This window comes from Thunnus maccoyii, chromosome 6 (genome assembly GCF_910596095.1).
Source record: "Thunnus maccoyii chromosome 6, fThuMac1.1, whole genome shotgun sequence".
Classification (NCBI taxonomy): domain Eukaryota; kingdom Metazoa; phylum Chordata; class Actinopteri; order Scombriformes; family Scombridae; genus Thunnus; species Thunnus maccoyii.
Genome location: NC_056538.1, coordinates 9,032,399 through 9,055,624, shown reverse-complemented (window position 1 = coordinate 9,055,624; position 23,226 = coordinate 9,032,399). Strand labels below are relative to the sequence as shown.

The following is a 23,226-nucleotide window of genomic DNA, read 5'->3' as shown; positions in this document are numbered from 1 at the left end:
TTTGACAGTAAATAAATGTCTCCAGTGGCTAACTCTCGCCTTACTCTACCATGTTTTCTTTTCCTTCTCTTCAGCACAAAGTCATTCAGTCTCTCAAGTTTGCATTCACCTTTTTTCTGAGGGAAGTGTGGTTAAATATGAGTATTTGTCTCTTGTTTTGTCTTGTTTAAAATGAGTGATTTGACATCACACAGTTACAGTATTATACAAAGTGTCTCTAATCTCTGCCTGAGAGGGTGAGACCGAAAATATGAGAGACGTTTTCTTTAGATTACAACACAACCAGTACTATTACAGTGACATTTCTATACAGGACTGGTCCATGATTATTGAAACTATTTCCAGGTAGAGCAGACAATAACACCATCTGCCCCTCTGTCTTTCACACTCACACACAATGTGACTGAATATGATATTTATTTATTGTAGGGAAGGCCTTGGGTCTATAAAGTACTATAAAATATAATCTTCACCATCACATCACAGTTATGTCAAATACATGACTAAAAATATTAACGATTTTTGTTTTAAGATTCCATGTTATGCCCATAAATAGACTGAAAAACCCACTTCCAATCCCACTTCATCTTGTCTGAAACAAACTGTGATGCAATGTTAGATCTTTATCTAATAACTCTCTTTTTAACTGGTTTAGTTTAGTAGTCCATCATCTGGACCATTTATCTCTAATTGAAACACAGCTAAAGCCAGGGCAGAGAAATCCTCTCACTGAGCTGTTTCCTTGTAATTATAGTTATTCACCCTCCACCGCGGTAGGGGGCTAGGGACTACTACTGCAACTGGGTTTTTCAGTACCTTCAGACCATAGCAAAAACTGAATGTTTGCATTTCAGTTCTAGACTTGTTACTGTAAATTTCATACTGCATCATCAAAGTCACAGGGACCCAACAGAAGAAAACAAAAGCTTATATTATTGACTGAACCACAGGTTGCACTAAACTGCACTTGAAGCTTATTCAGCCATAAACCTCACAAACAAATGGCTGCATTGAAATATCTAAAAATGACTAGATTTTGTTGAGTTGTGTACTTGCATAATCCCAAATGTTTCAAACATTTTTCAAACCCAGAGAAATCCATAGTTTTAATCAAGGTAACAGTCCATTATATTTGGTCACCTGTCAATGGCGTCATATCCCCCTACCAAAGAATATATGTGCACAAGATGCATGCATCAGCAATGTTGCTGTTTGCCACAATGGTGTCTACCGAACAGTGTATGTGTACAAGATAACACATCAGTGTTGTGGTTGTCCGCCAGAAACTCTGTCATAAATTGACTTTTATTCAGTTTTAAGCTACATTTTTATGATAAACTTTTTAGATCTTGGTCTTTGTTGAGTATATATTTTAACCGGATGAAGGATTTTAGTCATTGGATGTCTGGATCCTAAGTTATCAGAGAAACAAGCTGAACAAACGTTAGTGGCTGCTAGGCTCTCACAGAGCGCCTCTCGACGTCCTGTGTCCGCTGAACAGCCTCGGAGAAAGACTGATTTTTGACATGAAACTGCTTTAATTCAATGTTTTTACCAGTTTTAATCTCCATGTACGTTTGTTTTGAAGAGGAGGAGACCTCTGCGCATAATTTGGCTCCTGGTAAAAATCTCCTGAACGTCTGGATCTTAAGTTATCAGAGAAACAAGCTGAGCAAATGCTAGCGGTTGCTCGGCTCACAGAGTCCCTCCTGGATGTCCTCTGTCTGCCAAACAGCCTCAGAGAAACACTGATTTTTAACATGCAACTGCTTTATTCAGTGGTTTTACCGGTTTTAATCACCGGGTCTGTTTTTTGGAGAGAAAGAGATCTCTGCGGATAATTTGGCTCCCGCTAAAAACCTCATGCACAATGAACACTGAAGTAATCCTAACCGGGAGAAGCTGACTGCAATGACGGCAATTGTGGTTATTTAACAAAAACAACAACTCCCATGAACCCATCCTACTTTATGACATCATCAAACTCCATCTTTTGTTAATGTTTTGATTGAGAGACCCTTAGCAGCAGAAATTACATATTGTGCATTTAACACAATTGCCTCTTTCATGGTAATGAAATTAATTAATTGTTAACAGAATTAAGTTAGTAATTAGCAATTTTAAAATGTAAAACAGTCAAATTAAACTGATCCCAAATAATGTTAGTTACCCTACTATGTTGTAATGCAATCTGTATTAACCCAAACATAAAAGTTTTTTATATTATAGTTGATGTTTGAATAGAGTATGCCGGTTGCTTTAAGAGAATGTTGCATTTTGGTTGTTTGTAGTCCATCTTATCCACATTTCACGTGTCTTTGGCTATGGTTGAATAGTCTCTTTTGCTTAGGAAGTTTCCTAACTGAGTGAAATGACCTGGAAGTATCTAAGTGGCAGCCATGATAAGAGCTGGTTGAATTCTCTAAATGCTAAGGAAAGGTGTTTCAATGCTTCCTTTCTAATCTCCTTTAGCATAGTGTACACTTGACCATCCTTTACGAAAGGAAAGGACATAATTCTGTCCAACAATTCCTTGCGGCAGCAATATTTAATACGACCAAGCAATACACCATTCACAAACTCAAATGATTAAACCGGAAGAAGAAGAATACAACCAATCAACAAGACCAAAAAGGGATGGAGATCACCATGTAAGTTACTGTTGCTTATAAAGCGTTTTCCATCGTATGCCAAAACAGGCTAATATGCTTATATGTTTTGAACTTTCAACAACATGTTAAACCCATGCACACTATGAACATTACACTACTGTTGTAAAACGATCAGTTTTCATTAGCTATTTCTTCATTTGAGCATTGTTGTATTGCGAGCCCTTAGCAATATCATTAATTAATTTTACTTGACAGATATAAAGGCCAGGGTAAAATGTGTCCATGTGCCAGCCAGTAGACCACCAGGAGAACCTATTTTGCACCTCTCCTGTAAAAGACAAAATAAAGTTTCAATAGAATAAAGTGTTATAAATAACTAGTGAGCTGTTTTTTTTTTTTGTTTTCCATTCTTTCATTTTTAAATCTAATGATGCATTATTGTTGTGTAAGGCAAAACAACAACTATGTTCTGTGTATGAACACATTACATATGCAGGAACAATTTCAGTTATGCTTTGATAGTATGTTCAGTTGAAGCATTCCCTGTGATCTATGTTCAAAACGCATATCAGCATCATCTTACCATTTGTGAACACCATGCCATGAGCCTCTGCAGTGGTACCCTCCTCCTAGGAATGTCTATTGGGTTTTGCTGTAAGGTGAGGCACACAGCAGCAGCAAGCTCCATGTCTCCCATTTTGCTATATAACTGTGATACTCCCCAGCTGCCCTTTTATAGGCCACTAATTGAAAATGGGCTCATTGGGATATATACCGCTCAGCTGAGTAGATGGGTTATTGGCCAATCGTTAAGCGCAGTAGTGTTGGGCCCTTAATTATCTGACAGTAATATCTTTGGGGAATCAACTATTTTGTCACATTACACATCCACAGCCTGAATCAACCATAACAACTTCAAAGCACAATCAAGTTAACTTTTCAAGGTGTTTACTGAGTTGTGTGGTGGTTCTTAAGCTATTATATACAGAAGCTAATAACAGATCATAATCAACATATTAACCATAATGCAGACATCTGTCTTTCAAAAAAAGGGATATGAGATGTTTTTAGTCAGATGATGTTTTAATTTAACTTGTTTGAAAGTTAAGCATGATGATATGTACAGTAATAGATTTGTAGGCCTAAAATGCCTTTCTTGCATACATTTAACATTTATTTTCATTCAATGATTGGGATTCAGGAGGGTGATCGTGAGCAAGCATTCTCAATGTGACCATTTCACTTCAGTTTTGTGACTAGTAACGTATATTCCTTTTTTATATTCAAATCCGACCTTGTTAATGAAATAATATTTTTCACTGTGGTGTCCATGTTTATATAGCCTACATGAAACAACATGGTAAGAATGCATGGGGCGAAGTATCTAAGATGCGCTTTTTGTAGTCCATCTTTGGAACATTTTTTGAACATCTTTGTAGTTTCACCATGGCAGACCCACATCAATAACATCCACCGTCACATAATTACGCAGCCCAGTGTAAGTGCAGTCGGATTCCCTTAGTACAGCAGTTGTTTTTCCTAAGTCCTTATGAATTCTCCTTCATATCTTTCCTTGACCATGTGACGTTTTCCATCAAGGTCAAGGAAAAGTGGTTAAGAAAAGACAAGGGGACGTACTTTTTGATGTACTTTTTGTACTTTTCACAGCCTGTGTCTGTGGGAGGAAGTCAATGCTGTAAGTGCCCTGTTTACCCCGTTTCACCCAGAGGTAATCTGCCGAGTCAGTCAGATTATGTGTGTTGCTAGCAGAGGAAATACATTCCTAATGGGTGAAAAGCACCTGTCTATATTTTCACTGCAGAAGTGGACCACACAGAAACTGTCAATCAAGAAGGAAAGGAATACAGTTTCAGGAAGTATTAAGTCCACTAAAACAAGGCAAAAAGACAAACAGAAAAAAACTGAAAAACAGAGAAAATCGAAAATTGACTGCTCACTGGTACAAGAGCCTGACATGAGGGTGTGTGAAGAAGTGACTGAAAGATGGAGTGAAGGAACACCTTTTTCTACCCTACTACTTGGACAAGCTACAGATAGGTGAGATTTCTGCTTTATTGGAGGTATTTTCCAATAATACGCCTAACTTTTACAAGAAAGACTTCTATGAGGGTGAAGAGTAACCATTTAACAAATGTATCACAGGAAAATTGTATTGTGGCCAAAATGGCAACAAATAATGTTTAATCTTCTACCAACAGTTCTGTGTTAGTGGCTGCCTTTTCCATGACAGACATGTTGGTATGTTATAGCAGGGAAAGCACAGGTGTAATTAATGACACTAATGATAGCTGCCTTCTATTGTGGTTCACCAGTTCCAACTGGTGTGTATGCAAGCTCACTGGCAGTGTTTAACGAGACACTACACTGGAACAGAACCCTCATTAGTGTTATTAATTACACCTTTTTTCATATAACAAGTAAAAACTTCTCAAATGAAAAATGTACTGAGGGCTGGTACAGAAGTCCCAAAGGCTTTTTTTTTTTTTTTAACTTAAGCTGTTATTTAGCTGAAGGCTGTGAAAATCACAATTTTGTGTCTTCTTGTTGAGCGGAGGAGTTGCTTTCCTTATGCTATTCTGAGCATGCATCTGGCAGGTACAACATGTTATCTGTGTGAAGGTCAGGATGTTTGGAGGAGCAGAGTTTATACCTGGATGTCTACTGAGTTTAGGTGAAGTGTGCTGCACAAGCTGTCACTGACTAAAAGGTCAGGGGACCTACAGTGGAGGGTAAATCACAGGGCCCTTGGACACTAACAGTGCTTTGTGTAACACCTTTATATGGCACCAGAAACGTGTTGAGCGCTGCTGTATTGCAGTAGTACCCGAGGTAATTTGTTGGAGACGCAGTATTGCAATGTATATTTTGGGTGCAGTTTTTAGTGTGTCTGCAAAAAGCACTTTCTTCTTCACAGTTCTTGTTAGTCTGCTGAGGTGTCCACATCCCTGCAGAGTTAACATTATCAAGTTCAGCAAAGATAAAAGCTGTTTCTTGTACTACAAGACAAAAAACTTTGAGTTATGCCAGCCCAGATTTTAATGGTGATGTTCAGAAAAGTTTCTTGTTTATTGTCTCTAGAAAGTAGAATTATGTGAGACAGGATAAGGATAGCTCCCCTGACATAAGCGGTATATTCTAATTGCTGAAATGTGGTAGTTTACATTATAGCAGGCAGTTTGTCAGATTATAAATAAGGTTTCAGCCCATTCTGCCGGGGTTTAGACTTAACATTACTTTCCCAAGTGAAGCTTTAAATTAATTACCCTTCACATTACTTTTTTTTTTTTTTTTTTTTTTTTTCTTTTCTTGAATGTATCTTGTAGCAGAGTTCTGGTGATGAAAGCCACTGAGATGGTGTCACTAGAAATAAACAGGAAAGAGATCAACAGCAGGAGAAACAATAGCTCCAAGAATACAAATTCATTAAGGCTACAACTAAGGCCATTTGTCTACCTAGAGTGTTGCAGAAAAAGGGGCTGTTTATTTGTATTTCTCTCTCATACTCCCATGTGAGTGAAGTGGTTACTTCCAGTAGATTTTGTGGTTTAAATTATTAGAAGCTTCAGTAGGTGTTTCAGGTGAAAGTGCGGCATAACAAGTCTGTTTCTTTAACATGTTGATATTTTATCATATTTATGCTCTGGAATGTGTCCTCACCTGTGCTCTAAGCAATAATAGCAATAATAGTCAGCAAGGTATTCATGTCACATCCAAAAGATACCCAGTTTGCATTTTTTAAAACTGTTAATCATCTTTAATGACAGAGAAATTATTACACATGCAGAGATTTGAAACTTTGCAGTCAAGGTTGTCAGCAGGGTGTGAGCTACAGGGGATCCAGTGGGAGCTTTGGCTCCTCTTAATAAGACATGAGCTCCCCTGAAAACATGATTTGTGAAATTTTGGGGGATCTGTAAAAATTTTTTCCATACATTTCTGTTTTTTCTGTATCTTCATCATCATGGATCATGCGTAAAATTAGGTTATTACTGATGTATGATTCATGCATGACAGTGATTTATCACTAATTCACTTTAATAAACCCAGTAATAATACCCAGTAAAAAAAAGTGAGTTCCCCTGAAAGCCATGGCATAGTTCACACCCTGGTTGTCAGTGACACAAGGGACCCAAATCTGTTGTAGCAACATGTTCTTATTGCCAAAAAAAAGAGCACAGCTTCCCTTTGTAGAATGAACTTTTATACTAAGCACAAAATCAAGTCCCCTACCCCCCAAACTGTCTCTTCTTCTTGTTTTAGTGAACACTGTGTTGTTTGTGCACTGTCTCTGTCCATGGTGCTGACTAAGAGGCAGGGTCAACCATCTATCTGTTACTGTAGCTTAATTCAGTAGCTTTATTTCAGTTGAACAAACCTTTATTCAGCAGTCCACACAGTGTGCTTTCCTGCTGTGTAGTCCACTGTCAACTCTTTGAACTCCTTTACAACCAAGAGTCCCTGCTATTCTTGTAAGACTCAACCAACCAACCATGCTCTCACTCATCAGACATAAGGCATGAATGAGGATAAGGAGTCCTTAGCAAACTGACAGACTAAAGCAGTTATTTTCCATCTGTTAGTCACAATGCAGAGAACGCCTGTCTAAGCCAAACACTGCCTGTTTAAAATACCGTCTATACTGGTCTGAAATGCCTTTGTTAAAAAATATCAGTACCAGCTTTTAGACCAAAAGATAATGGATGGTGGCTATTTGAAAAGCCTGGAGCAGAGAAGAGTCACAGTCTTGTCCTGGAATTCAAGGTCTTGTCACTTCAATATTTACAACTTTCATTTAAATTTTACTCTTTAATCAGATGAGCTGTGTGGATGAGGACGGGTTGTTCTTACCTACAGTGATTGCATTGTTATAAACTCCAGAGGAATTGTCTGTAATTATAGACTATTATTGGACATTTCCCATGTGCTTTGCTGTGACTTTTGATTTTGGCAGAGCCTTTACTTTTTACAAAAATAATTCTAACACCAGATAATGAGAAATTTGCCAACACACTGAAGCTGCCATCTTCCATCCTAACCACTCATTGCAAAGTGTCTCTGGGAAGTACTGAATATTAATGCAGTTTGATGCACAGAAGTACACTTACTTGTAGTAAACAGTGGTAAAGCATGTTTCCATTTCTGTAAAAAACAAAAACAAAACCTCTGATCGAGGTCAGGATGTATCAAACAGTATGTGTGCCTTTAATAGTGTTTAATTTCAGTCCATTTTATGTCAGGTGTGTAGTTAGTCAGATAAGATTGAATAAAGGGACATCAGATCTGAAGACTAAGTGAGTATAGAAGCCAAAGACATTTCCAGTGTAAAGTTTTTGAGAGTCAGGTAGTGTCATGTGAAGTTGTAACAAGTTGGCTTATGTGTTAGGTGCGGCAGCAGGCTGCTAAATGTAAAAGTGCCATTTGTATCTTGTAATGAACACCTCTGTAAATCAATCCCTGTTTATGAGAACCAGCATCTGCTTCAGTCTTTTGATTTTCATTTCGCCATCTAATTTAAGTGGATAATCTGCTGTGATTATTTTATACCGTCTATAAGTGTTCTTCATCTACTGAGTATCATTGTAATCACAGGTAGCTGTGCCACCTACTCTGTCTTCCTCTAACAAGGCTGGCTGCTAATTCATCATCACTGCTGTGTTTGGCAGAGAAGCTTTATGAGAGCAAACTAAGTGGAGGAAATAAATTAGAAAAAAAATCCCTCATGAAGCATAAATCAATTTGTCACCATAAACAACAGCTACCACAAAAAATGTTTACACTGAAGTTACTACAGATTTAAAAAGTCACATATTCCATTAACATAGGACCCTTTTTTCATTTCTTACCTTAAAGTAGGGGTTCACAATCTCAATACAGTACTCAAATGCCCATGCCCATGTGTACATCGAAAGGACTATAGGTTGTTATTTGTTCCTCAAGTCATGAAAACCCTTCCTAAAATAATTTCAGTGTTGGGGATGAAATTCCCTGTTTGTGCATCTTCAGACAATAATTGAAAATATGAATCTCCTCTCTAAGACAAAGTTTAGGACATCAAGAGAGTGCTTGATAGAGAATGGTCATGAGTAAGAAAGAAGTGGTTGGATCAGTGATTCATCAACTGATGATCATATGATGAAGACCACCTCATAGTTTCACTTGATGTGTGCAGATGATTAACCATTTGTAGAGGTAACATGAAAAAAGGGCAACAGCTGTTTCCATCAATATGCCTCATCCATATGTAGATAATTTGTGATTTTGAATAGGGATATTGACTGAATGATAAGAATTTAAGGTTTAGTCAGTGCAGAAAGACATAGCACAGAGTCTGTGCTATTTCTTTCTTAAGAAAATGTTCTTAAGGTGAGAATAAGAGTTCAAGTTAAAAAAGCAGACTTTCTAGCTCATGATGTTTCCTCCTATGCATGTCTTTGATGTGATGTAACCATACATATTGAGGAGAAGCAAAGAAGCATTGGTTTGTCTCAGAGATCTGTTTTAAGTCCCTTGAGGTGAGGAGGAGGAGTGCCAATTACTTTAATGTTTTAGTCTGTACATCCCAAGGTTGAGGATTAAGTGTACTTTTCATAATTCTGCTAACAGCAGCTATTGAAAGGTGAAGTGCAGTAAAGGTTTTTCCTAAGGGATTTAAAGATCCCCTCAACACCTCTGAGGAAAAGAATGCATAGACTAATTTTCAGTGATTATAGAAGGCTTTGTGAGTAAATATCAGAGACAGACAACATCTGACAGGTGCAGATAAACATTCATTTGTGGTATAAGTTACTGAGTGGAAGATCCTCCTCTCTCACTATTTGTTTTGAACTTTGTTTCAGCCTCAGATAAATGTAAAGAGAGACTGAAACAGTATCAACCTATGCCAAAATTTAATCAATTAAGTTCAGTTGCAATGCTTAATGATTTGGCTAAGAGTTGCTGCATCTCATGTTTTCATGTGTCATGTAAGGCTGGAAGGCTGAAACTAAAGCTGTAAGAACTGACACAACTGTAAACCTAGTGCTCAATGTAAACTTCACATCAGAACATTGGCTATTTCTAAAAAGATATCTGTTTTCTTGATGGCAGACTTGTATCACCATCATCTGTAGAAAAAAATTAGAAATAAAAAATAAGCCTACTAGAAGTGTTTCAACTGTGAGTGTTTCATCACATACACTCAGACACTGCAGCTAGTGTGACAGCACTCCAGAAGTCTCAACCCGCGGCCCAGCACCAGCGTTTCTGCAGCCAGTCCACACCGCGGTAAAGTGAGCTGTCATTTGCAAAAGCCCGGTCAAGCCAGCTGTCGCTTGGATTTTGATTGAGTATTTGTGCTGTTACAGTACTGGTGTTTGGAGCGGACAAAAGGGACAAAGACTTGCATTACAGCAACAACCTAATTTAACACGTTTTATTACACATCATGATTCAGTGATGTCTTGTTGAATGTGGCATCACCAAATAAGTCCTAATTTGATAAATGTGTTTCCATAATATACAATTAAAGGGAGTGTTAGCTCAAATTACATTATACCGTTCATAATTTCCTCATATTTCAACTGTCATAAAAAAGAAAAAAAAATCCTTAAGAGGTTTCCTGAAATTTCCAATGGAGTAATTGAAAAATGTGTTGTAAAACACTACATGTCCTCCTCCAGTTTTGTGGGCTATGTTTTTTATTTGGGGTGACACACGAGGAAGGGTTAGAACTCAAAATCAAGCATATTTACTGTTTGAATGTAGACATTTTCCAAAATGACTATTGTAAGGCTTTTGATTGTTAGGATGCTTTAAATTATGTTAATAAAATTGGACTTTCCTGACAATAGTCAGGTGAAAGAGTTACCACAGCACTATCTCCAGTCACCTTAAGTTTTCAGACAACCTGAATTCCCTGCTCTGGAGAATCAGGTCTCAATGGTCGCAGGATACAACAACTCTTAAAACAACAAATAGAGTAATGCAAATAATGAACATTAAAACCTTGGTGGCATTACAAATATCTCCTAGTAACTCAGTTTCTGAACAATGAAATCCACATACAAACTGTTGTTTGATGGTAATGCATGTGCAAACAGTTTATTTTAATGACATCAGTTTCAAAAACTAATTGCACTGGCAGTGGTAACCCCTGTTATTATTTGAACTGTACAGCTGGTCCCTCGATGCTGCTCTTATCAGAAACTGACTTTGCTTCAGATAATGCCTGAGAGGGAAGGATGTGTCACTTAGACTAAAAATGTGTTTACTGAATTCTTGCTTCTCTTCCTTGCATCTTGAGTGGGAGAGACTAAGATGCAAGGAAAAGATGGAAGGGAGGGAAACGTGGATGTGATTAAGGGAATCGGCATATACCCCATATCTCCACACGTCACTTTTACACACTTTCCTGTCACTTGATTTCTGCACACACCTACACACCTGCTCCCAGTTCCTATTCAGCTCTCCTCTACATGTAACTGGCCTCTTACAACCAGTCTTCCACCATATCATCAATGTTGCTGCCCTGCCTCCTGCTCTAGACATTATTCCTGTCTGTTCTCTGTTTCAGCTCTGTAAACCTGTCTGTTATCTATTACCTGTGTTATTACCTGTGTTACTACTACTACTACATTTAAAAACAATTTAGGTAGTTTGGCTGGATAGCTGGTATTGCATAGCTACCGTAACCTTTTGGCAGCACGTTCTGACTCCTCTGCTAACATGCTGCTTCCTTTTGCATTGATTACAAAAGACACAATGGCTTCACAGTTGTCAAAGTCGATCTGTAACACATGATCTGATATCCAAACAGAGAACACTGTTTTTGTCCAAATATAATTGTTAAAAAATGTTTCCACATTACAGACTATTTGTATTTGCTTCCTCGTGTAGTCACACAAACATGTTTTATCAGCTGACAGGTAAACAATTATAAAACTGTTAACCTATGTACCACTCCCCGACAGAAACACGCGTTACCTTGGACAAACTGTGCCTCCTGACCTGTTCTCTCTGCTCAAAGAGAATCACACCAGCCGTATAGTGATTCAGGATGTAAATGGTACTCCCCAACTTAAGTTGATGGGTAGTGTCATGAAGGAAACACTCAATGACCTTAGGAGTTTGTTGAAATGCAGACAGTGTCTATTAAAAGTCATAAATTAATTTGCATTTCTGAAAACTTACTGATTAATACAACTGACATGACTTTTTTTCCCCAAATTTGTGTACTGGTTGCCTAGTGTACAGATACCAGGTAAGTAAATATCTAACTGTAGATGCATTTAAACATCCACCTTTAAAAATACTAAAGTATTTCAACGATTCAACAGCATAACATGGGTATTACAGTCATGTAGTGGACAACAGTATAAATCACTGCAAGTCGTCACTCTAACATCCAGTTATTTGATTTGTATTTTTTTTTAATGATTTGTTTATATGATCGCTGTTTTTGTTCTATTATTAGAAATATATACCTTGCCTGTAAGCCACTGGGGAGGCATAAGTGATCGTATCTCGCTGTGGTGGATTACAAAGCTGTTTCCTCTGATTTGAGAGGGGACCACAAAAACAATCATTTCTGTGTTCCTTTTTTCCACAATGCAGTGAGCTGAGGGTCATAAAAACAATAATTATTACATTTGGGGCTTGATAAACAAAGACTATTTGACAGCCGATGAGTTGAAGATGGGCAATTCCATTATATAAATTCTGTAATTATCCTTTTATAACTCTTTACCATAATATCATTATTTTCTTCCTCTTTTACTCTTCATTGATTTGTCTTTTACCAATTATTGCCTTCTTTCAGTCCATCTTTCTTAATTCACATCATATCTTTACTTTTTTTCCCTGAATTTCCTTTCTATATATTTTCTTTTGGGTTCAGTATTTTACTGAAGTTCATACTTTATCATGTAAATAGTTGTTTCCTCATGTATTTCTTACTATACTTTTGTACCATTTGACACTATCGTTATTTTGCAATGATTACATTTCAGTTTGTAGGTATTCAGAGAAACACATACAACTGTGTAATGTAGACATTAATGATTTTACATTAGAGAAAATCTTGTACAGATTCAATACATTAATGCATTCCCTGTATTGATAACTCTTAGTTATACATATAACCACCTGTGACAGAGCATCCTCTGAACTTTGAATGGTACTTCTCTGGGTATCCTCCTCATGATACTCTGTCATCTCAAATGTAGATGGTAGGGGTTTGCCCGAATACAAATACATTATTTGGCAAAGCACAAATAGTGGGTTTATACAAATATTTGTTTCATACAAACATTAAAAAAAATATTTGTTGGGGGTGTTCCCCAGAGATAAAGCTGAGCTACTGACACAAGCAAAGTGCTCCCAAGGGACTCTCCATAACCTGTTGTTCCCCTTCTCCTTTCCACAAAGTTAGGTTGTAAAAATAGGCAATAAATGAAAAGTGCAAAGCAAGAATCGCCTTTGAAGTTCTTCCCTAAAAATTATATGGTTTGCTGTCTCTGTAAATAGGTAGAGGTCTGTCTGCAATGAGGCGATGAGTAAAGTTTTAGCTCAGTAATCAGCGCAGTCATCTATGATCTGGGAGACCCCCGTTCAAGACCTGATGTGGGGACCTCCTTCACACGGTAGTTTATTCATGAACACTTATTGTAACATTTTAATTTTCTAAAATTAAAACTGTCATAAAAACAAAAACAGGATTTTTAAGCCTCTTTCCACTTTTATTTGAATACAAATACAGATACAAATAATTTTACTGCCTCAACAAATACAGATACAAATACAAATACTGGGATCTCTGCACATCCCTAGTAGATGGAGCTTGAGATCTGGCCTTGTCTTATGGGTTCTATATATAAATATATTATTATAAATATTACAGTCATGTAAGCTTTTCATTTCATAGTTTTACACTGCCATCATGGACAAATATGTATTGGTTATTGCATGTCTATGTCACACACTTGGTATCTAAATTTATTCAATATGCAAGTATTAAAAAAAAAAAAAAGTAACAATCAGGTGTTCATTTCCAGCTATTTGACATTTGTGTTTTTGTTTTGCTTCCTGTTATTATGTAACCATGTATAAGCCAAAGTGCTCCATAAGAAGTTCAAGTCTTGCATTCAAAATCCAACTGCATTAGAAAGTACAGAACTATTATCAGCAAAATGTACTTCAAGTATCAAAAACAAAAGTACTCATTCTACAGTAAAATGTCCCCTGTCATTATGTGACAATATGACGTTATTATAATGACGCATCAATCTGTAAACAGGATTTTACTTAAAGTGGAACTACTTTTAACAACTTTATATACTGCCACCTAGTTTGGTCCAGTGGTTCCCTGCCTAGTTGTTGGGCCGCCCCAAAGTCACAATATAAACCTGCAGGGTCATGAGCTAAAATGACACCATGTGAGAAATTAAAATTTGATATGTGTCTTTATTTGAATTTCTAACTACTCATGGACATCTGAAACATAACAATAAAGGGTCCCCAACAATCGTAATAAATTGTAAATTGATCTATTTTGTAGATCATAACCGGCTAAGCACAGTACAGTACCGGAGTATGTGTACTTGGATAATTATATTGCAACAGCTTACAAATGTGTACACACATTTGGTTACTGTCTTTCTCTTTTACCCTCATTTCTCTCTCTGTGTGTGTGTGTGTGTGTGTGTGTGTGTGTATACAGTATATATATCACTAGAACCGCCAAGGGGTCATTTTTACCCCCCTGGCATTTTCAAATGCATGTAATGCTTTGAAAATAAAACTCCTACATCTCTCAGTTCATGACTCTTCCTAAAATGGGGTTATTAATCATCTAGTGAATTATGGGGGGTGTGGGAGAGAAAAAAAAAAAAAAAGCATTTATACCTCAAACCGCTGAGGGGTCATTGTTACCCCTCACAGAAACCGCTGTATAATGCAGTGCTTAACATGCTCACCATATCTGGCTGCTTAGCAAGCCCATTTTTTAGATGTCTTTTGATAAGCAGGCTGCCATATCATGAGCTAGCTAGAAATGATAGATAGAAAGAAAAAACAATGTCAAGAATGTGTGTGAAGTGCCTACGTGCAGTGTGTGGACCATGCACCATGGAAGTCTACAGGGTGTGTGCTGAATGAATAGTGTGCATGTGTAACTTCAATTCATAAACAACGCTTCTAAAACCTACCTTGCATCATGGCCAAAGTGGCAATGAATGTTGGTGCATGATAAATATTTGCTTCACTGTCAAGGTCAACAGGTGCGCTGTCAATCACTTTTGGAAAAGGTTCTGGAGGAGTGTGGTTCCCACTTCATTCTGAAAAACAATAGTAACATTTTTACACAATTACAGTGTAAATGTTTATATCCTAAGACAATACTTTGTGCAAGTGCACATAATTTAACACATGTTGAATCAGCTTGATTTTATAAAGGCAGTAAATGATCATCTCTGTAGTTATACTCAGGTCACGCAAATTACATGTAGTAGCGGAACAGGTGGACCCAAATGCAGAGACTGCAGAGGCTGAATAAACTTATTTATTCTGAGATTGTGCAGGCAAAAACAAAAGCTAGCTGATCTGAGCAAAACAGAATATGGGACAAGACTATAGAAACAGAACAGACCAGACCAAAGGACCCAACAAAGACTGAACAGAGAACAGGACTTAAATACTAACTGAACTAACGAGTAGATGAGATGCAGGTGGGGAGATGGGCGGAGAGGCTCAGGAGAGGGGAGTGGGGTGATGAAACGGCAGAACAGGCAGGGAGCCGAATGGATGGGGGAAACACAGAGCAGCGCAGGGCTAATGAGGCTAGATGCAGTGTAGGTGTGTAGATGGGCAAAGGAGGGAAAATCAGTACAAGAACACAGGAAGGAAAACACACAGCAGAAAACACAAAACCTCTTAATAACAAACCAGCATGCATCAACCCATCCAAGAATATACATGAATATAACAAAAGTACACAACACTATAAGCTAAATAATCATGCAAGACAGTCCTTTAAAGATACAACCCAAATCATATGAGTGGGCAAAACCATATGACCTGAAGGACTGGACAACAGCATTGTGACACAGGAAAAGAACAAAAACACAAAAGAGTCCAAAAAACATGATTCCATGACATAAATAAGCAGTCATTCATCAATTTTGTTTAACCTTTATCCAATTATGGGTTAGCTACTCCCTCCTGGCATAAAGGTAGAGGCAGGATATGTTCTGGACAGGTCTTAATTTTATCAGAGGGTAACCTGCAGAGCATTTCAAGTCTACACATTAATCAGTGTTTCTTGTCAGCATGTCTAAAATGGAGCACCGAGAGGGTTGCAGTGTCTTCACAGAAAATCCCCAGCAGGTTGAGTTTGAGGTTTTAACATGGGATGTAATTGCTGTGAGGCTATGTGCTGACAAACATCTATGTATATTAATAGTATTATTTCAGTGGCAAAATTACGTTGTAGTCTTCAGCACTGATGTTTTGTTGCTCGACATCCAGTGCCCCCATTTTTGCATAAGCACTTGGAGATCGTTGTAGTGCTTTGCCATGTTGTCTCCAGGGCAAGGACTACAAAACAGGACCGATGCACTGACACCCGCCTCATCCATCTCTTTCAGACTTGTAGAACATGCAAGGAGCCCAAATATGTACATAGCAAGCTTGTGTTTTGGAGCTCTATTATTAGTTGAATTTTTGAATGTATTATACAATACTCTTCCTCAAAATATACATACTGTTTCATGCAAAGATCCCTCACATTCTTCATTATGTTTCTTAAGCATCTGTGAAGAATGGAAAGGTTAAATGTGTCTGTGGGATGTTGTCCAATGAGGATTTGGAAGTACTTCTGCAGTAGATCCTCCAGACTTGTTAAAGGGACAGGGAGTTCAAAAGCGTCATTGAGCCATCACAAAAGATCATGATTGGCCTTCTGTTTGTATTATTCCCATAAATTTTAATAAGATTGGTCTGAAAAGCCTGCAAGAAGTGACCGATGCTATGGTATGGTTGCATGTTAGCTGCTACCAGAAGAGGTGATGCCCCCTTGGATGAATTTCTCACTACTAACTCATACACATAGTAGGGTTTACTTTTCACACTTTCTGAATTTAACTCCCTGTGTCCTTTTGCAGGACTTCATTGTCTGTGCCAGTTATTCCATCAATCATTTTTTGGAGACTTAGAGCTAATTGGAATGAGGCCTTTTCATTTCTCTTTGGCTCCATGCAATGTTCTTTAGAACCTCTTTTGTTGGTGCATCATCCCTGCAGCCTGATTCTTTCACCACCTCTGGTAATTTCTGCCTGGACTCCAAATAAAAACTCCTTGGTAGTTTTGTTTCCAAGGTTTCTCCAGTTGACTGACGTGAATGAGCATGCACTGGCCTTCTTTTTATTTCTTTGGTGTTGTGGCACATATCACCTCTTGTGAATAACACTGCTGCCGTCAGGGTGTTATCATCAGTCACTTTCACATTAACAGTAATGGGGCAATCTTCAAAATGGCAGTAGCCCGTATATTTGAAAATTAGTGCCATGGTCTAGTCTTTATATAGTATCACTTAAAACCAAAGCTGCAGTATGCATGAATGGATTTGAGTCTCTTGGCAATAACATTCATCCACTATGGTCCATGAAAACTACCTTTCTGATTTTTTTCTTCCTATTATGTTTTGTCAGTGAAAAAGAAACGTGGCTGTTATGGTAAACCACATTTGAATAATTTATCTCCTGCATTACTGCTGCCTGTGGAGATATAAGGAGATTCAGTAAAGTCCAATTCCTTGTTACTTTCCTGTAAGAGAGGAACATTCGCACAAACATTTTGTTTAGATTGAAATAAAATGTTGTACACTGGTTTAGAGCATATGAATTTGGACTTCTGCTCAGTAACTTTCATTATTTATGTTGGAGTCTGAAATGTATACATTTTCAAGTAGTACTAAAACTTGCCCTAATATGTGTGACAATATCACAGCCTTCACAGACAGAGCAAATTTTGAAGCCATGGCCAGTGGAACAAAGGGGATCATTTCTTCCCTTGAGAATCAGACCATTTGAAATTTCTCACAGCCTATACCAAATGCTTTCTCTACAGTCTTTATTGTCTTTATGTTGACATTTCTTTTCCTTTTGAATTTTGGTAACATTCATTTCTAACAGTTACTTGGTTGCATGGGCTAGGAATTTGAAAAGGTTAGAGAGGGAGCCTTTTATAAATCCTACCAGAGCTTTTCTTGAGGATCTATTTCAAAATGACGACTCTCTGTAAACAAACCCTCACAAAAGCCCTGAAACAAAACTGTCATTAATACTAAAAAATGTAACTAAAAGTACACCAGATATTTATATATTTATTGTGTGAAATACATTTACCTTTTCACTGGAGGATGCAGATTTGGACTCAAACTGAGGACTGTCTTTATTTACAAATTGAGACAAATGACTTTGGACTGTCACTGTTGGTCTCCAACAGTTCCTGGAAAGAACAAGAGAGAGAGGGGTGAGGGGTGGGGTGGGGGGGACGGAAAACATAAGATGCTAATAATTCATGACCATATGGCTTGCTGTACATCCTGTAGCAATTAAAGTTGTTTTTTTTTTTGTTTTTTTTTTTTTCAAAATTTTAGACCACATAACTAATGCTACAGTTGGCAATAACAAATGCAAGATTGAGATGTTACTGTTACATTAGCATGGCATATATAATGTTATTATTAAGTCTTACCTCTTTCTCCTGAAAATATAAATATATTTAATTAAGCAGATACAAATCACCACTGTGGCATTATATTTATAAATGAAAAACTTTCAACTGAAACGTTGGACAACTTACCAAGGAGGAATTGTGCTCTCCGCATAGTCTCTCCTCAACATCAACATCTGTCCCTTTGAAGTTGCTCTTGACCCCTGAAGTGTCCTATTAAAAATGTCACAGTAAAAATTTCTTTTTGACCTCTTTCTTGTGTACTACATATCAAAAGTAGCTTATCTTTCAAAGTAATGTGTACATATAAATATCTTGAAATATAGTACTGAGTTTAGCTCTGAGACCCAACAATTACTTCATCATACATCATCAATGGCATAATATTATAAAAGAGAAAATACCCTCCAAGGATGCATGGTTGCCTTATGAATTTTTAGCCGATTGACAGGTGTATTGGGCACTTTCAAGTCTTTGCAGACATCTCCCCATTAGCCAGCTGCATTGTAAAGACTGTAGTCCTTTATATTGGCCCCAGGTTCAGCAAATCTTTCAATGCTTTTGATTTTTTGTTCCAGCATTTTAGAAGTCCTCCATGATTTAGAAATGAAAAAAATAATTTTGTGACACAATGTTACTGTATATCTACAACCAACCTACATTAATGTGTCCAAAAAGACTGCAGATACAGTCCTTACCTCGTGTTTTATTTAAAAAATGTAATTCAGTTTTTATCATTATTATTGGTATTGAGATTATTTTTTTTAATTCAACCTTGACGGAACTTTACAAGGAAGTCAAGTAAAAAGGAATAGTTGAATGGCTTCTATGTGCTTAGGTGCTTAAATTGCATCCTAAGTTTAGTCTATTAAACTGTATCTCACATACTCTCTGTCTGTATGTGTTTGTTTAAGCACACCTCACACCTCTCTCCTCATGCAGCTTGCAGAATTGTCACACTTAGCAATGTTAAGTGAGTGAGTGACTGAATATAACGTTGCAGTTTATTAGCAACCATTGAACATGTATTTTTCAGTGCTTGGTTAAATACCACTGTAGCATATGTATCTTGTTAACTACTTCACAATTGTTTTAAATGTATGTCCTTCAGTAACACTACTGTCAAGACAGTGTGATTACACATACAACTGACAAAAATGCAATTTAAAGTTATGTAGGCTAATGTCTCCATCTCCCTCTGTGTGTGTGTGTGTGTGCATCCAGAATCAGTCCTGTTCAATTGTAGTAAGAATACATAATTTCTGTTATAACAGTTCAATTTAGGACCCAAATGCAAACACAGACCAGGAGACACAGGGATGGTTAAAGGGCAGTTTATTGTAGCTTGAGTTGTAGATAGATCTGATGGCTTAGCTGAGTGTTCTTTGGCTTTGCATATGGTATGAGGCTTAGAACGGCGGAGCAGAGCAGGGAGTGGTGCAGGGCGAAGGACTGAAGCAGGCAGAGGGGCTTGAGGCAGAGCAGAGTAGACATGATCCAAACTGGCAAACAGCAGACGAGGACGAGGCTGACATGGCAGGTTTACTGGAAACCGGCGTGGTGACCCGCACTGGTGACCGAACAATCTGGCAGAGTCTGGAGAGATGAACTGGGGATTTATACTGCTGTGGCTTGACAAATATGAAACACTAGGAAGGGGAAACAATGGGAAAACATAGGGAAGGGAGAAATATAGATAGAGTTCCTAACACCAACTTAAGTAATTAATAGCCATAAAGAACAAAATAATAAAGATCGGGCAAGTTCATCCTTAAGAAACATTTCAATTCAATGCTTGTATTGTGATAATGACTTTAGGCTAGTTGGACCTGTCCCTTGGATTGCTCATCCTTTCATTTTTTTCAGTAACTTGGGTGATTATACCTCACATACTTGCAAAAACTAGACATCCACACTCTGTCCAACAATGCAATAAACAAATTATTTTCAAGTTCACTAACTAGTAGTGTAAAGCAAAGACATCTGCTCACATATTGATCAGAGCTGCAAGGGCCACCAGACCTTTCTAAAACAAAACAAAACAAAAAAAGTGATTGACAGAAGGCGACAGCCACTCGCTGCCTTAGAAAGACAGGCCAAATTGCCCTTTAACCCCTTGCTCCTGTTCAATCCAAGTGTAAAACACCACAACATAGGTAATCGATATAGGAGACATATGAATTCGGGCTGTAATTTCTATGGGCATAATTTTAGACATAAAAATATAATTCTCAAACATAAGATAAGACTTTATTCAGTCATTACCCATGTAGAAAACTTAAACCAGCACAACAAACAGGCTAAAGGGGTAGCTCTAGGCTCTAGAGGTAGGTGAAGTTCAGCACTATGCAAAACATGATACAAAATTAAAATGTATGTACTGTAAGTTTCTTCATTTCTTCATTTCATATAGCCTATTTTTCCAAAAACCCCATAAAAATACATAAATAATAGTAAATAGAACAGTACAGATTTCATGCAACACTGAACAATAAAGAGAAAAACAAGTGTACACAAAAGCAATTGTTTAAAAGTATGTTTTAAGAAATGTTTTAAAATGACATATTGATTGAGTTCACCTAATTTAAACACCTCCTAACAGATTCTAGTCAAGTTGCTCTCTCTTTTTTGGCCATTGCTTCCCACCATCCACCATCACAACTACTTTGCAATTTCTCCAATGAGAAAGAAGCTTTCAAATTAGGGGTCCACTGATTGCTCTCTTATTAGACAGTAATGGGAAGTTGAATCCCTCTCTTCCTTCAGGCTGTGGCTCTGTGTTTGACTGGGTAAACCTGCTTGGGGAAGAACTGCGGTCTCTTTAGTCTCAGATGGCTCTCATCTGCGTTGGTGTCCTGCTGTGTTTTTGTTTTGAGTCGTTTTGAGTTCAGTCTGTCTGGCTGTTTGATTCGACTGTAGAGATGGATATTCATATGGACAGATGTGTTGGGGGTGTTAGTGGCTGTGAGGCAACAGTCTGTTCTTAAATGTACTGTTTTACTGAGAGGCTGCTAATGTATTAGGAAATTAGACTGGGATGCTTGGTGGCTGAGTGTGTTTGTGAGAACGTGAGAGTTCTGAAGATATGAGATGCACCTGATGTCACCGGACGCTACCACCAAAAGTCCTCTCTGTGATGTTTTGACACAGTCTGTCAGCAGGCCAATACAGAGCTAATTAATGTCAGATTAAAGTCTGACTGTTCAGTGATCTTATTAAAAATGTTGGGTGAATAAATTAAATGTGTTCTATGGATGGAATTAGAGAACAAATAGGTAAAGAAAGAGCAAGCTAAGAAAAAAAAGCTCAGGAAAAATTTGTATGAGAAAATTTGTAATTAATAATTGACAAATTAACATGCTGTGCACAACACACATTGTCTCCAACTACATAACAGGCTACAACATTTAGCTTAACTTGACAGCATAATACTCAATAGTGTCAGGGGGGGAAGCAGGAGTGGACCCAAACGCAGAGGCCGGAATGCAGATATGATGAAAAATCTCCTTTAATCGTGGATGGTCATAAACAGGCAAACAGAGCTAAACAGAACTAGCAGATGAAACAACACAAAACGATCCAACAAGGACTGAACAGAAAACCAGAACTTAAAAAGAAACTGAACTAACAAGGAGATGAGGTGCAGGTGGGGAGATGGGTGGAGAACTCGAGAGGGGAGTGAACATATAGGGAGCTGATTGGCTGAGGAAACACAGGGAGCAGGGCAGGGCTGACGAGGCTAACACAGGGCAGGTGTGGGGAAAACAGAGCAGGGCAGGGCTAACGAGTCCAAATGCAGGGCAGATGTGGAGGAGTACATGAACACACAAGGGAAACAGAGAACAAAAACCCAGAAAACAAACTCAACACCACCTACACTAACCCATCCAAAACCAACCACGAACACAAACCCAAGCACACAACCCAACAAACTAGTGATGCAGTCCTCTAAACCCACCACCCAAATCATACAAGAAAACCCTTATGAACCGAAGGACTAAACAGAAGTGCAAACCAGGAGACCCCAAAGAACACAACATAAGACCAAAAAACACCCAAAGTCCAGGCAGGATGTGACACAATAGTTTGTTGAAACAACCATACAGGAATGTCTGTTGATTGTCCAGGGAACAATCAAGGTATTTCATCACACTGATGCAACGACTCAGTAAATCTAATATTGTCTAGAAGCAGTTGTACTCACTGAATTGTAACACCGACCACAATGACATAACAATACCAGAGACATTAGGGGATAGCTACCTCAGCATAAAGAGTACTGCAAAACAAATGTCTGTTATCTCAAAATATTGTCATATCACCCAAACCAGCTTCGACCCACACTTCAACAACGACTAACTGTCCTGTCAGCATCCAATTTCCCAAACAAAACAACACACACACACACACACACACACACATGCCCTTCTAGATGCAAAAAGCCCTGTGGTGTTTGAGTCAAAATCATTTTACCCCAAATTATTGTTTGAAGTGGAGTGCAGCTTCTTCACAGTTGTTGTCTCTGCTGCTCGGTGCTGTGTGATTGATGGAGCAATTACTCCATGAAATGGTACAATATTATTCACTCCTCCTGGCCTTTATGTTGGGCTCTTCAGTGAAACAGACTTCAATGATCATCGTTCTGCAGGGTTTGGATCATCAACCACACAATCCAAAGCAATCCCAGAAAACACAAACCTTAATTACTTTTTTCTTTTTTTTTTTTTTGGTCATACAGTGTTGATTCTCTGTAAATTCCCATGCTAGTAATCATGCTTCTACAGTATTCCTGTCAAATAATTAACTTTAACCTTTGCCACTTGCCTTTGCCAGACACTGACAAATACAGACATGATCCCATGCATAAGTGCAAATGTGAGGAAAC

At 37.9% G+C, this 23,226-nt stretch overlaps 1 long non-coding RNA gene across 1 annotated transcript; it reads right to left on the bottom strand.

The window, feature by feature from the left end:
• Nucleotides 1-19,661: 19,661 nt before the first annotated feature.
• Nucleotides 19,662-22,985, bottom strand: LOC121899297. The gene is made up of 2 exons (XR_006096675.1): nucleotides 22,815-22,985; nucleotides 19,662-19,937 (listed from the first exon to the last, which is right to left on the bottom strand). It is a non-coding gene; the product is annotated as an uncharacterized LOC121899297 (long non-coding RNA).
• Nucleotides 22,986-23,226: the final 241 nt, after the last annotated feature.